This window comes from Rhinoraja longicauda, chromosome 12 (genome assembly GCF_053455715.1).
Source record: "Rhinoraja longicauda isolate Sanriku21f chromosome 12, sRhiLon1.1, whole genome shotgun sequence".
NCBI lineage: Eukaryota > Metazoa > Chordata > Chondrichthyes > Rajiformes > Arhynchobatidae > Rhinoraja > Rhinoraja longicauda.
The window spans coordinates 4,532,881-4,545,184 of NC_135964.1; the positions used below are offsets into that span (position 1 = coordinate 4,532,881).

General features: G+C 43.5%; 1 protein-coding gene across 2 annotated transcripts in view; it reads right to left on the reverse strand.

Annotated features, from left to right (window-relative positions):
- LOC144598663 (transcription regulator protein BACH1-like) overlaps positions 1-12,304 on the reverse strand; it is a 65,850-nt gene that overhangs the window by 18,494 nt on the left and 35,052 nt on the right. The gene's annotated exons all lie outside the window — the stretch shown is intronic.

Sequence of the window (12,304 nt, forward strand, 5' to 3'; positions counted from 1 at the left end):
CCCTCTGTGGCAGAGAATTCCACAAATTCACAACTCTCTGGGTGAAAAAGTTCCTTCTCGCCTCAGTTTTAAATGGCCTCCCCTTTATTCTAAGACTGTGGCCCCTGGTTCTGGATTCGCCCAACATTGGGAACATTTTTCCTGCATCTAGCTTGTCCAGTCCTTTTTTAATTTTATATGTCTCTATAAGATCCCCTCTCATCCTTCTAAACTCCAGTGAATACAAGCCTAGTCTTTTCAATCTTTCCTCATATGACAGTCCCGCCATCCCAGGGATCAATCTCGTGAACCTACGAGGCACTGCCTCAATTACATGGATGTCCTTCCTCAAATTAGGAGACCAAAATTGTACACAATACTCCAGATGCGGTCTCACCAGGGCCCGAAACAACTGCAGAAGAACCTCTTTACTCCTATACTGAAATCCTCTCGTTATGAAGGCCAACATGCCATTAGCTTTCTTCACTGCCTGCACGCCAACTTTCAGTGACTGGTGTACAAGGACACCCAGGTCTCACTGCATTTTCCCCTTACCTAACCTGACACCATTGGGATAATAATCTGCCCCCTTGTTTTTGCCGACAAAGTGGATAACCTCACATTTATCACGTAGTCCCCGCACATAGTCCCCCCATTTCAGGACACCATAATGTTTGGGCCACATGGCTTCACAAGTGTTTGTAATTGCTCAGGTGTGTTTAATTGCCTCCTTAATGCATGGTATAAGAGAGCTCTCAGCACCTAGTCTTTCCTCCGGTCTTTCCATCACCTTTGGAAACTTTTATTGCTGTTTATCAACATAAGGTTGTGCCATTGAAGCCAATTTGAGACTGAGAAACACGAATAAAACTGTTAGAGACATCAGCCAAACCTTAGGTTTACCAAAATCAACTGTTTGGAACATTATTTAGAAGAAGTCAAGTCATGACAATTTTATTTGTATAGCACATTTAAAAACAACCCACGTTGACCAAAGTGCTGTACATCAGTTCAGGTACTAAGAACGAACATACAATGGCACACAAACATAACAGCACATACATAAACAGTTCACAGCGCCCCCTCAGAGGGCCTCAAACGCTAGGGAGTAGAAATAGGTTTTGAGCCTGGACGTAAAGGAGTCGATGGAGGGGGCAGTTCTGATGGGGAGAGGGATGCTGTTCCACAGTCTAGGAGCTGCAACCGCAAAAGCGCGGTCACCTGAGCTTAAGCCTAGACCGCGGGATAGTCAGTAGCCCCAAGTCGGCCGACCTGAGGGACCTGGAGATAGAGCGATGGGTTAGAAAGAGCACTGGTGAGCTTACTAATCGCAAATGGACAGGCAGGCCAAGGAAGACCTCCACAGCTGATGACAGAAGAATTCTCTCTTTAATAAAGAAAAATTCCCAAACACCTGTCCAACAGATCAGAAACATTCTTCAGGAGTCAGGTGTGGATTTGTCAATGACCACTGTCCACAGAAGACTTCATGAACAGAAATACAGAGGCCACACTGCAAGATGCAAATCACTGTTTAGCTGCAAAAATAGGATGGCCAGGTTACAGTTTGCCAAGAAATACTTAAAAGGGCAACAACAGTTCTGGTGAAAGGTCTTGTGGACAGATGAGATGAAGATTAACATATCAGAGTGATGGCAAGAACAAAGTATGGAGGAGAGAAGGAACTGCCCAAGATCCAAAGCATACCACCTCATCTGTGAACACGGTGGTGGGGGTGTCATGGCCTGGGCATGTATGGCTGCTGAAGGTACTGGCTCACTTATCTTCATTGATGATACAACTGCTGATGGTAGTAGCATAATGAATTTTGAAGTGTATACATCCTATCTGCTCAAGTTCAAACAAATGCCTCAAAACTCATTGGCCGGCGGTTCATTCTACAGCAAGACAATGATCCCAAACACACTGCTAAAGCAACAAAGGAGTTTTACAAAGCTAAAAAATGGTCAATTGTTGAGTGGCCAAGTCAATCACCCGATCTGAATCCAATTGAGCATGCCTTTTATATGCTGAACAGAAAACTGAAGGGGACTAGCCCCCAAAACAAGCATAAGCTAAAGATGGCTGCAATACAGGCCTGCCAGAGCATCACCAGAGAAGGCCCCCAGCAACTGGTGATGTCCATGAATCGCAGACTTCAAGCAGTCATTGCATGCAAAGGATGTGCAACAAAATACTAAACATGACTACTTTCATTTACATGACATTGCTGTGTCCCAAACATTATGGTGCCCTGAAATGGGGGGGATTATGTATAAACACTGCTGCAATTTCTACATGGTGAAACCAAAATGTATAAAAATGGCCTTTATTAAAATCTGACAATGTGCACTTTAACCACTTGATTTTTTTCTATTGCAAATCTCAAATTATGGAGTACAGAGGCAAATAAATAAATGATGGGTCTTTGTCCCAAACATCGTGGAGGGCACTGTAATTGAGAGGGAAGCTAGAGGTGGAGGAATTGCGCTACTAATCAGGGAGATTGTCATGGCAGAACTCCTAGAAGACATATTGGAGGGTTCATCCACTAAAGCAATATGGTAGAGCTCAGAAATAAGAAACAGACATGTAGACAGATGACCGAAAGATGCCAAAGCAACAGAGGTGTCTTTGTGGGTGACTTTAACTTCCCCAATGTTGAATGGGACTTGCTCAGTGCCAAAGGCCCAGAAGAGGCAGAATTTGAGGGTTATCCAAGAGTGTTTCCCGAAACATTTACAGATAGTCCAACCCTAGAAGGCAACATATTGGACTTTGTGTTAGGAAATGAACTTGGTCAGGTTGAAACTGGTGTTTCCATGGAAGAACATTCTGTGGATAGTGATCACAACTCCATAAGTTTTAAGATTGCTTTGAATAAGAAGGCTGAATCTTGCAGGAAACTACTAAACTGGAGTGAGGCCCACAGCGAGGATAATTATTCTTCATTTTGAGTGATCACACTTGGTGTTAGGCCACATGGTGTCCTCTAGTCCTTTCTGTGTACTGCAAAAGTATTTTGTTGTTTGCAATGTGAAGTTCACTTAAGATGCAAAAAAACTGAGAAACAAAACCAAGAAATGGAAAATACGGGTTTGAGAGCAAGACGGAGCTACAGAAAGGAAAAGCAGAGAAAATTATTTTGTTTAAAAAAAATCTTAAAATATGCAGAACTGAGTCAAGTAGCTTCAAGTGCACTTTTTATAACACAGATAAAAATGGCTTGGACATAAAGGTAGACAAGTTGATTAGCAAGTTTGCAGATGACAGCAAGATTGCTGGTGTCAGGGACAATGAGGAAGGCTGTCAATGTACAATCACAATAATACTTTATTAGCCAAGTATGCTTTGCAACATACGAGGAACTTCATTTGCCATAGCCATAACAATAAAAAGCAACAGGACACACAAAATATATTTGAACATGAACATCCACCACAGTGACTCCTCCACATTCCTCACTGTGATAGAAGGTGAAAAAAAGTTCAATCTCTCCCTTCTTTGTCCTCCAGCGGTCAGGGGCCTCTAACCTTCCGTTGATGGGACGATCTTGACTCCCATAGCCGGGGGCAAGTCTTCCTCGTCGGGGCGATCAAGCTCCTTCATCGGGGGGGGATCTCAGCTCCCCCGCGCCGTCGATCTACCCCGGGTCGGGACCAGTCGAACCTCGTGCAGCTTTTGGAGCTCCCGACCGGTCTCAACCCGAGACTGCGAGCTCCTGATGTTAAAGTCCGCAGGCTGTATTGGAGCGTCGATCCCAGGCAAGGGATCGCAGGCTCAGATGATAAGTCCACACCCCCACGGGGATCAAGGTCAGTCCCAGGCAAGACTTCCAGCTCCGTGATGTTAGACCGCAGAAAGACCAGAGATACCATCCGGAAAACAATCGCATCTCCGGCAAGGTAAGAGATTGAAAAAAAGTTTCCCCCGACCCCCTCTCCCACCCCCCACATAAAACAAACCAGAGAACATTCACACAAACTTTTAAAACTTACCAAAAATAACAAAAAGAGTTTGAAAAGGACAGACAGAGGCAGCCATCGTGCGGCGACCCCTGGTGGATTTCATGTATTCAACGGGATACAGATCAGCTGTAGAAATGGGTACAGAAATGGCAGATGGAGTTTAATCCAAGTAAGTGTGAGATGTTGCAATTTGGGATGTTTGCTTTCATAGGTCAGAGCATAAGAGTCAAGAGGTCATGATGCAGCTTAATATGACTTTGGTTAGGCCACGCTTGGAATATTGTGTGCAGTTGTGGTTGTCGCATTGCAGGAAAGATGCGGAGGCTTTGGAAAGGGTGTAGAGGTGGTTTACCAGAATTATACATGGATTAGGAGGAATTAGCAATAGGGAGAGGTCGAACAGACTTGGAGTATTTCCTCTGGAATGCCAGAAAGGCAGGGAGATCTGATAGAAGTATATAAAATTATGCGAGGCATAGACGGGATAGACAGTCAGGACCTTTTACCCAGGATTTTATTTAAAAATAAACACTAGAGGAGAGTGGCAAGGGCAAAGTTTAAGAGCGATGTGCAGGGGGGCTTTTTTTCTGCACAAAAGGTGGTGAGTACCTGGAACAAGGTGCCATGGTTGGTGTTTGAGACAGATATGATAGTGGCATTTAAGAGACTTGATTAAGCACGTGGATATGCTGGAATGGAGGGATGTGGATTATGTGTAGGTAGGTAAACGATGGTCTTGGCATCGTGTTCAACACAGACATTGCCAGCCGAAGGGCCTTTTCTTATGTTGTACTGTTCTATGTTCTAGTGCACAAGGGTATTTGCTGCAATGAATTCCTACGCCTGGAGCATGGTGCATAATTTATTATAGCCGTAGACAAACTAAGACAGAAACACCAGAGTCAATAGTGTTAGAGCAATATTTTATGAACTGATCATAAATGAGGAATTGTGTCGGAAAAAAACTGCAGATGCTGATTTAAATCGAAGGTAGACACAAAAAGCTGGAGTAACTCAGCGGGTCAGGCAGCATCTCTGGAGAGAAGGAATGGCCTGACGTTTCGGGTCAAGACCCTTCTTCAAATGAGGAATTGCTCTCAGTAGCGGCTATTATGCTATTTTTTAAACAACTCTTCCCGCATACACTCCCTTCCCACTTGATTTCTCTCCGACTCCATAATTTTGCAGCAGTAACCTTCAACTGCTAAACTCCAGTTAACTTGCTCATGCCCGTTCTCGTCAGCTGTTATCAAAAGACATTTAACCATCACTGAAATACAAACACAATACGCTGGAAAAAGAGCTCAGTAGGTCTAGCTAAGGAAAAAATAGGGTTAACATTTCAGGCCTTACATCAGGAGTGGTAAAAGCTAGAGATAAAACATGCTTTAAGAGGGAAAATAAAATGGCACGAACAAGAGAACAAAAGGGAAGATGCATGATTGGGTGCGGGGGGAGGGGGGGGTGGTGGAATAAATGATAAAACAGACGATGAAACCAAATGACAGGTGATAAGGCCATTTTGTAAGCAATGAGCAGATTTATGGAAGGTGTAATAGATCATAAATTAAAAAATTACCAGCTGAAAAAGAGAGAAGGAAAAAAATATATATTAACAAGCTGGAAATGAGAGAGGCATAGACTGTAACTGCTGACTTAATTTGCTGCCTTCAGAACTCTGCAATGCACCTAACCAGAAGCTGAGGTATTGTTCATGGAGCTTCACTTGAATAATGCAGGAGGATGAAATCAGAGTAGGAGGCAGTCACAGAATTAACGTTTCAGTCAACTGAATTTTGCAAATTGTTAACTCAATTCCCATCTGCATTCCTAAATGTAGAAGAGAGCACACCATGAGCAGCAAATTGCCGCTTAATCGGGAAACCGTGTTTGTGTGCCTGGACGGTGGATTGAAAGATAAAAGACTCTTGGGCATTTCTACAGATGCATGGGAAGGTGATATGGGAAATGATCCGGGTATCGGTGGAGTCGTAAGCGAACCAACGCATCCTGTGGGGAACAGCCCCTTTAGAACGCAGAAATTGGAGGGGCAAGAGACGGTGGCACTAATAAGATGATTGGCAGAATAATCAGAAGTTACAGATGATCTGCTGAAAGTAGAAATTGGTGGGTGAACATGAAAGTCAGGTAAATCCAGAGTTCTTTCTTGGAGGGAGAGGGAGTGAGAACAAAAATGCAGAAAATGGAACAGACATGGTTGGGGGCTCTGCTAACTATGGTGAAGGAGCACCCATGGTTTCGGAAAAAGATAAATCCCAGGGTCTGGCAAAAGATGCCATTGTCAGGGCCAGAGGCTGGGGGGAGGAGGCCGCCGGCAGTGGCTGAGGGAGGGGGGTGTTGGTACAGCGACCGGGGAGGGGGCAGAGTGCGACCACTCTTAAGTGAGTGCAGGAAATGGCAGCAAAGATCTGTTCTTGTGCTGTACTGTTCCACGTTCTGAGAAGCGGACCTCAAAGGTGAAACGGGCGCAGGATGGTGGCTGGCCAACAGGTGGAGTACAACAACTGAGCAGGGAGTGTCTCCCAATCGTCGTGCCGTTGAATCTGTGTTTGTCTCTGTCAAGGACCGTGTGGTGACTATCCGAGCGTCAGTCTCTGCGTGGTAAACGTTGTCAAGCACGGACGTCCACTGGCGGGACAACACAGCTGCATATCCCTGCAATAAAGTCTCCAGGATCAGCTGGCAAGCTTGCAAGACCCACAGAACAGATCCACAGGGAGGACAATCATACTTGACTTTGAATGATCACCAATGATGCAGGCACTTGGTGTTGTGCTGCATGGTGTCCTATAGTCCGATCGGTGTACTGCAAAAGTATGTTGTTGTTTGCAATATTCTAAGTTCACTTAAGAAGCAATAAACTGAGATGCAGAAATGAGAAGTTGAAAATAGTGGTTTGAGAGCAAAATAAAGATACAGAAAGGAAAAGCAAAGAAAATGATTTTGTGTGGATAAAGTCTTAAGAGTAGCTTTAAGTACTCTCTTTTTGATACAGGAACAATAATTCCTTGACTCTTATAGAAAGCTTGCTGGCAAGCTTCCCTTTTATAGCAAGGCTATGAGTGTAGCACAGATTGTCCAACGAATGGTATTGATTTGGTATGTTGTTCCTCACTATCATTAAGGTTTGGAGATATTAATAAATGGCAGTGACTTGTACCTCTTCCCCAAAAATCCCTCCATTCTTGCCTTAAGAAAGAATGTTGCATAGTTAAAAGATTGACCTAATATTTACAACAATGCAAATATTTTGTCAATCTTTTAACTCTATACCATTCTTTCTTATGCCAAGGTTTGAGAGATTTTTGGGAAAGTAAACGTTTCAAGCCACTGCCGTTTATTCACTGTGGACCACTAAGCTCAATCGGCTCAACCTCCCACACAACTATTGCAGTCTTCCTCAGATGATGCTTATTCCTTGTAACATCTTGTCTCAAATGGAAAGTTAGGCTTCAAGAACCTTGCAGCTGTTGGTAGTGCTTTAGTTTAGAGATACAGGATGGAAAATAGGCCCTTTGGCCCACGTAGTCCACTCCTATCACCCATTCACGGTAGTTTCTCATGTGGAAGCTGAGATGAGCAAAGGATTAAAAGTGCTATATATGAATGCACAAAGTATAAGAAGTGAAGTGGATGAGCTTAAGGCTCAGTTAGAGATTGGTAGGTATGACATTCTGGATTACAGAGACGTGGCTGCAGGAGGATCAAGACTGGGAACTGAATATTCAGGGTTATACGTCCTATAAAAAGGACAGGCAGGTGGGCAGGGGAGATGGGGTAGCTCTGTTGGTGAGGGATGGAATTCAGTCCCTTGCGAGGGGTGACATTGGGACTGATGATGTAGAGTCACCACTGTGGATAGAGTTGAGGAATTGTAAAGGTAAGAAGACACTAATGGGAGTTATCTACAAACCCCCAAACAGTAGCCTGGATACAGGGTGTAAGTTGCAGAAGAAGTTAAAATTGGCATGTAACAAAGGTAATGCCACTATAGTTATGGGGGATTTCAAATGCAGGTAGAATGGGAAAGATACAGAGTCGCTAGAAAGATTTTAGGTGATGCATTAGTTTTTAGGTGTTGCTTCAATCAAGCCCCTGACATTATTTCCCCACGTGTTTTCCAGTTCCTCCAGACCCATCTGCAAATTCATTTAAACAGCTGCTTTTTGCTGAGTGAAAAATTGCACTGGAGTAGCCTTTATTCTCATTAAGCTCTCTGCTAGACTGCACCACTACCAAGAATTGGCATGCACAACCACAACTTTTGTTTTGTACTTCTTGCTATTCTTTGAATTTTTTGTTGCCAGCTTGTATTTTACCAGTGATACTGCAGTTTCATGGCTGTACATTGGTGAAACTTTTGTCTTTTCAATCTGCCTGCAAACAACTGAGAAATAAAATCACATACGTCAGGCTGTTGTTCATAGACTACAGCTCAACATTCAACACCATCATCCCTTCCAAACTGGTTACCAAGCTCACGGAATTGGGTCTTTGCGCACCCCTCTTCAACTGGATCCTCAACTTCCTCATTAACCCCCCCCCCCCCCTCTCCCAATCTGTATGAATTGGCAGCAAAATTTCAATAACCATGGAGCACCTCAAGGATGCTTAGCCCTCTGCTCCACTCACTCTATACTCATGACTGCATAGCCAGATACAGTTCCAACTCCATCTGAAAATTAGCCGAGGACAGCACCGTTGTGGGCAGAATTCCAGATGGCGATGAGTAAAGGTGGCAGAATAGCAACATTGCTCTCAGTGTCAGTAAAATGAAGGCTCTGGTTGTTGACTTTGGAAGAGAAAGGTCGAAGATCCACAAACCTGTCCTCATTGGCGGGACAGTGGTGGTGACAGTCAAAACCTTCTAATTCCTGGGCGTGCATATCTCTGAAGATCTGCTCATCCAGCACATTGATGCAATCACTAAAAAAGCCTGTCAAGGCCTCTACTTCCTACCTCATCAACCACCTCCTCCAGCAACCTGGTCCATATACATACCACCCTTTGTGTATAAAAAGTTGCCCCTCAACCTCCTATTAAAGCTTGCATCCCTCAAGTTAAACATGTCCTCTGGTCCTCTATTTCCCTACTCTGGGGAAAAGACTGTACAGAGAAGGGTCTCGACCTGAAACGTCACCCATTCCTTCTCTCCTGAGATGCCGCCTGACCCGCTGAGTTACTCCAGCATTGTGATACCTTCGATTTGTACCAGCATCCGCAGTTATTTTCCTACACAACTTGCCCCTCCACTGCAATTTTCCCTCAAGGTATGTCTACTTTGAAGAAGTTCTCCTCCTCTCTTCGTCGAGAGTTTAGCAACATGCTCTCACTGCCCCTCCACTGCGATTCCTCTTGCCGTCCTACTCTACGACCACATTTTGACCCAGACTCGCCAGTCTGAAGAAGGATCTCGACCCGAAACGTCACCCATTCCTCTCCCGAGATGCTTCCTGACCTGCTGAGTTACTCCAGCATTTTGTGATACCTGTATATTTACCCCATCAATTCCTCTCATGATCTTATACATCTCTTTAAGACCACCCCTTCATCGTCCAAGCAATAAAGTCCTAGCCTGCTCAACCTCTCCCTATAGGCGAGGCCCTCAACACATGGCAACATCCTTGAAAATCTTTACAGCTAAAGAACATCTTTCCTCTAGCAGGGTGACAAAAACTCAACACAATACTCTAAATGCAGCCTCCCCAATTTCTTGTGCAACTGTAACATGATCTTTCAACTTCTGTACTCAATATCCCAACTGATGAACGCCAATGAGGAAAGTATTCCTCAGGCCACTTGCCTAACCGATCAAGATCCTACGGCAATTTGTGACAGCCATTTCCGCTATCTACAATAGCACCCACTCAGTGTGTTATGAAAATTAACTAATCGTACCTGGTACTTTCTCATCTTTGACTAAGATGACAAACAGCAAACGGCCCAGCCCCAAACGCTGGGGCACGAACCTCACTAGTCACAGGCCTACAGTGCGAACAACAACCTTCCACCATCACCCTCAGCACCTCCGCAACCATAATATTGACTGCCCTCAACTCACTTCCATTAACCGCCCCAAGTTCCCTCCTCATGTCATTCTCCACGTTAAAAACCGGCGAAACACTCATTAAGGACCTTGCCCATCTCCCCTAGCTCCACACAGAGTTGACCGCTTTGATTCCATTCTATCTCTGGCCACTCTTTTTCTCTTAATATGTTTATAATATCTCTTGAGATTATCCTTAATATTATCTGTCAGAGCTATCTCCTCCCTTCCTTTTCCCTCCTGATTTCATTTTTTAGCATGCTCCTCAGTTCCCAAAATTCCTCCAAGGATACACTTGATCCCAGCTGCCTTTTCCTGCCCCACGCCTCCTTCTTACACTTAAACGGAATCTCAATTTCTCTCATCATCCAAGCTTCCTTACACCCACCTGCTTTGCACTTCACTCTTAACAGGAACATGCAGGTCCTGGACTCTTGTCAGCACACTTTTAAAGACATCCCACTTTCCAGACATTCCTTTTCCTTCAAACAACCTGTTCCAATCAACTTGATTGAGTCCCTGACTGATAACTTCAAAGTTGGCTTTGCCCCAATTTAGAATTTTTAGTTGTGGGCCCATCCTGTCTCGATCCATAACTATCTAATTAACCATAACTAAGCTAACAGAAAAATGTGTAGCTGGTTCCAAAAGGCTCATCCACGAATACTTCATCCACTTGCCTCTCCCAATTTCTTAAGATCAGATCAAGCTTTACCCTCTCCTGTGTACGGCCCTGTACATATTGCCCGAGTAAACTTTCATGAACACATTTGACAAACTCTGCCCCATCTAAATCTTTAGCACTATGACATTTCCAGTCAATATTGGAAAAGTTAAAATCCACTTCTACCATAACCTTATTAGTCCTGCAGCTGCCTGCAATCGGCTCACATAGTTGCTCCTATTGTTGACTATTTGGAGGCCTGTAGTGCACTCCCAACAAGGCAATCGTCCCTTCCTTATTTCTCAAGACGGGTCCCAACCCAAAACATCACCTCTCTATGTCCTCCAGAGATGCTCCAACACTGTGTAATCTTTTGAGTAAACCAGCACCTGCAGTTCCTTTTTTCTACATTCTTCCTTACTCCCACCTGGCTTGACTTTCACTCTAACAGGAACATGCATGCCCTGAACTCTTGCCATCCAATTTAAAAGCATCTCACTTTCCAGTCAAAGTTGGCCTTGCTGCAATACAGAATTTTAACTCGTGGGCCCACCTGCCTTTATCCATAACTATTCCCCCAATATTGTTCAAGAATAACCCCAACTTTACCAGTCCACCCATAGCCTTCATGCAATTCTTCATGTTTCTCAGAAATTAAATTACATCTGCCCGTCTATACCTCCTTGAAGCTTATCATCCTCTTCACTGTTCAAGTTGTCTCCAAATTGTATTTGAACTGTAAATGTGAAATTCTGATTTGTGAACTCAAGTTAGATCATTAATGGACATTATGAAATTCAGCGGTGCTTGCAACGAACTCTGTTCATCTCGACAGTACGTCTTTCTCCAGACTGAAAAACAATCTCACTTTGCGACCCTGTTCTCAATAACTTAGCCAATTTTCTATTCATGCCATTCTAGAACTTTTAATTCCTTGACATCCAGTCTTCATGACAAATCTATTACATGCCACTAATGCTACTTGGATGTTCAGACTTACCACATTGATTGCATTCCCCTCAATGAGTGTGTTATCATATCGCACTCTGTTAACTTAGATGGACACAATTTGTCCTTAAAAATCCAGACTAACTATCTGTAATCAAACCACACCTCTCAGTGACAACTAAGTCTGCTTCTAGTTATTGTTCTAGAAGATTCCTTTTCAACAAAATAAACCAACCAAAACAAAGCATCTTCCTAAACAGTGAAATAATTATAGCAAGCAGTTAATCTCCAGACTCCATGCATTATTCATTTGTGAATCAGTCTCCAGAATGTGGATTTCTGCAACAAATTTGATTTTGATTAAACAAGGTCCTGAACAATAGTAAAAAGAATACATGTTTTAAAATTCTTTTAGAGCAATTTTGTATTCGATTAAAACAGCAAGTTTGTCTTATGTGGTATTAAGCCAGAGTAATATGTCCAAGCTGTGCTTTATATTTTGCTGTTCTGATACATTTGTCAAGAGTTACTAAGACAGAACTCTGGAATCAGAACCTTTTAGCTACTGGTTGGAGATCAGTGGTTGGGTCAAAAACTTAAATGGAAATGTCCTTGGTGGCAGTAATCTGCCCTACAGTCAATTATTAGGAGTTCAGCATCAATCACGACAACTTTTTC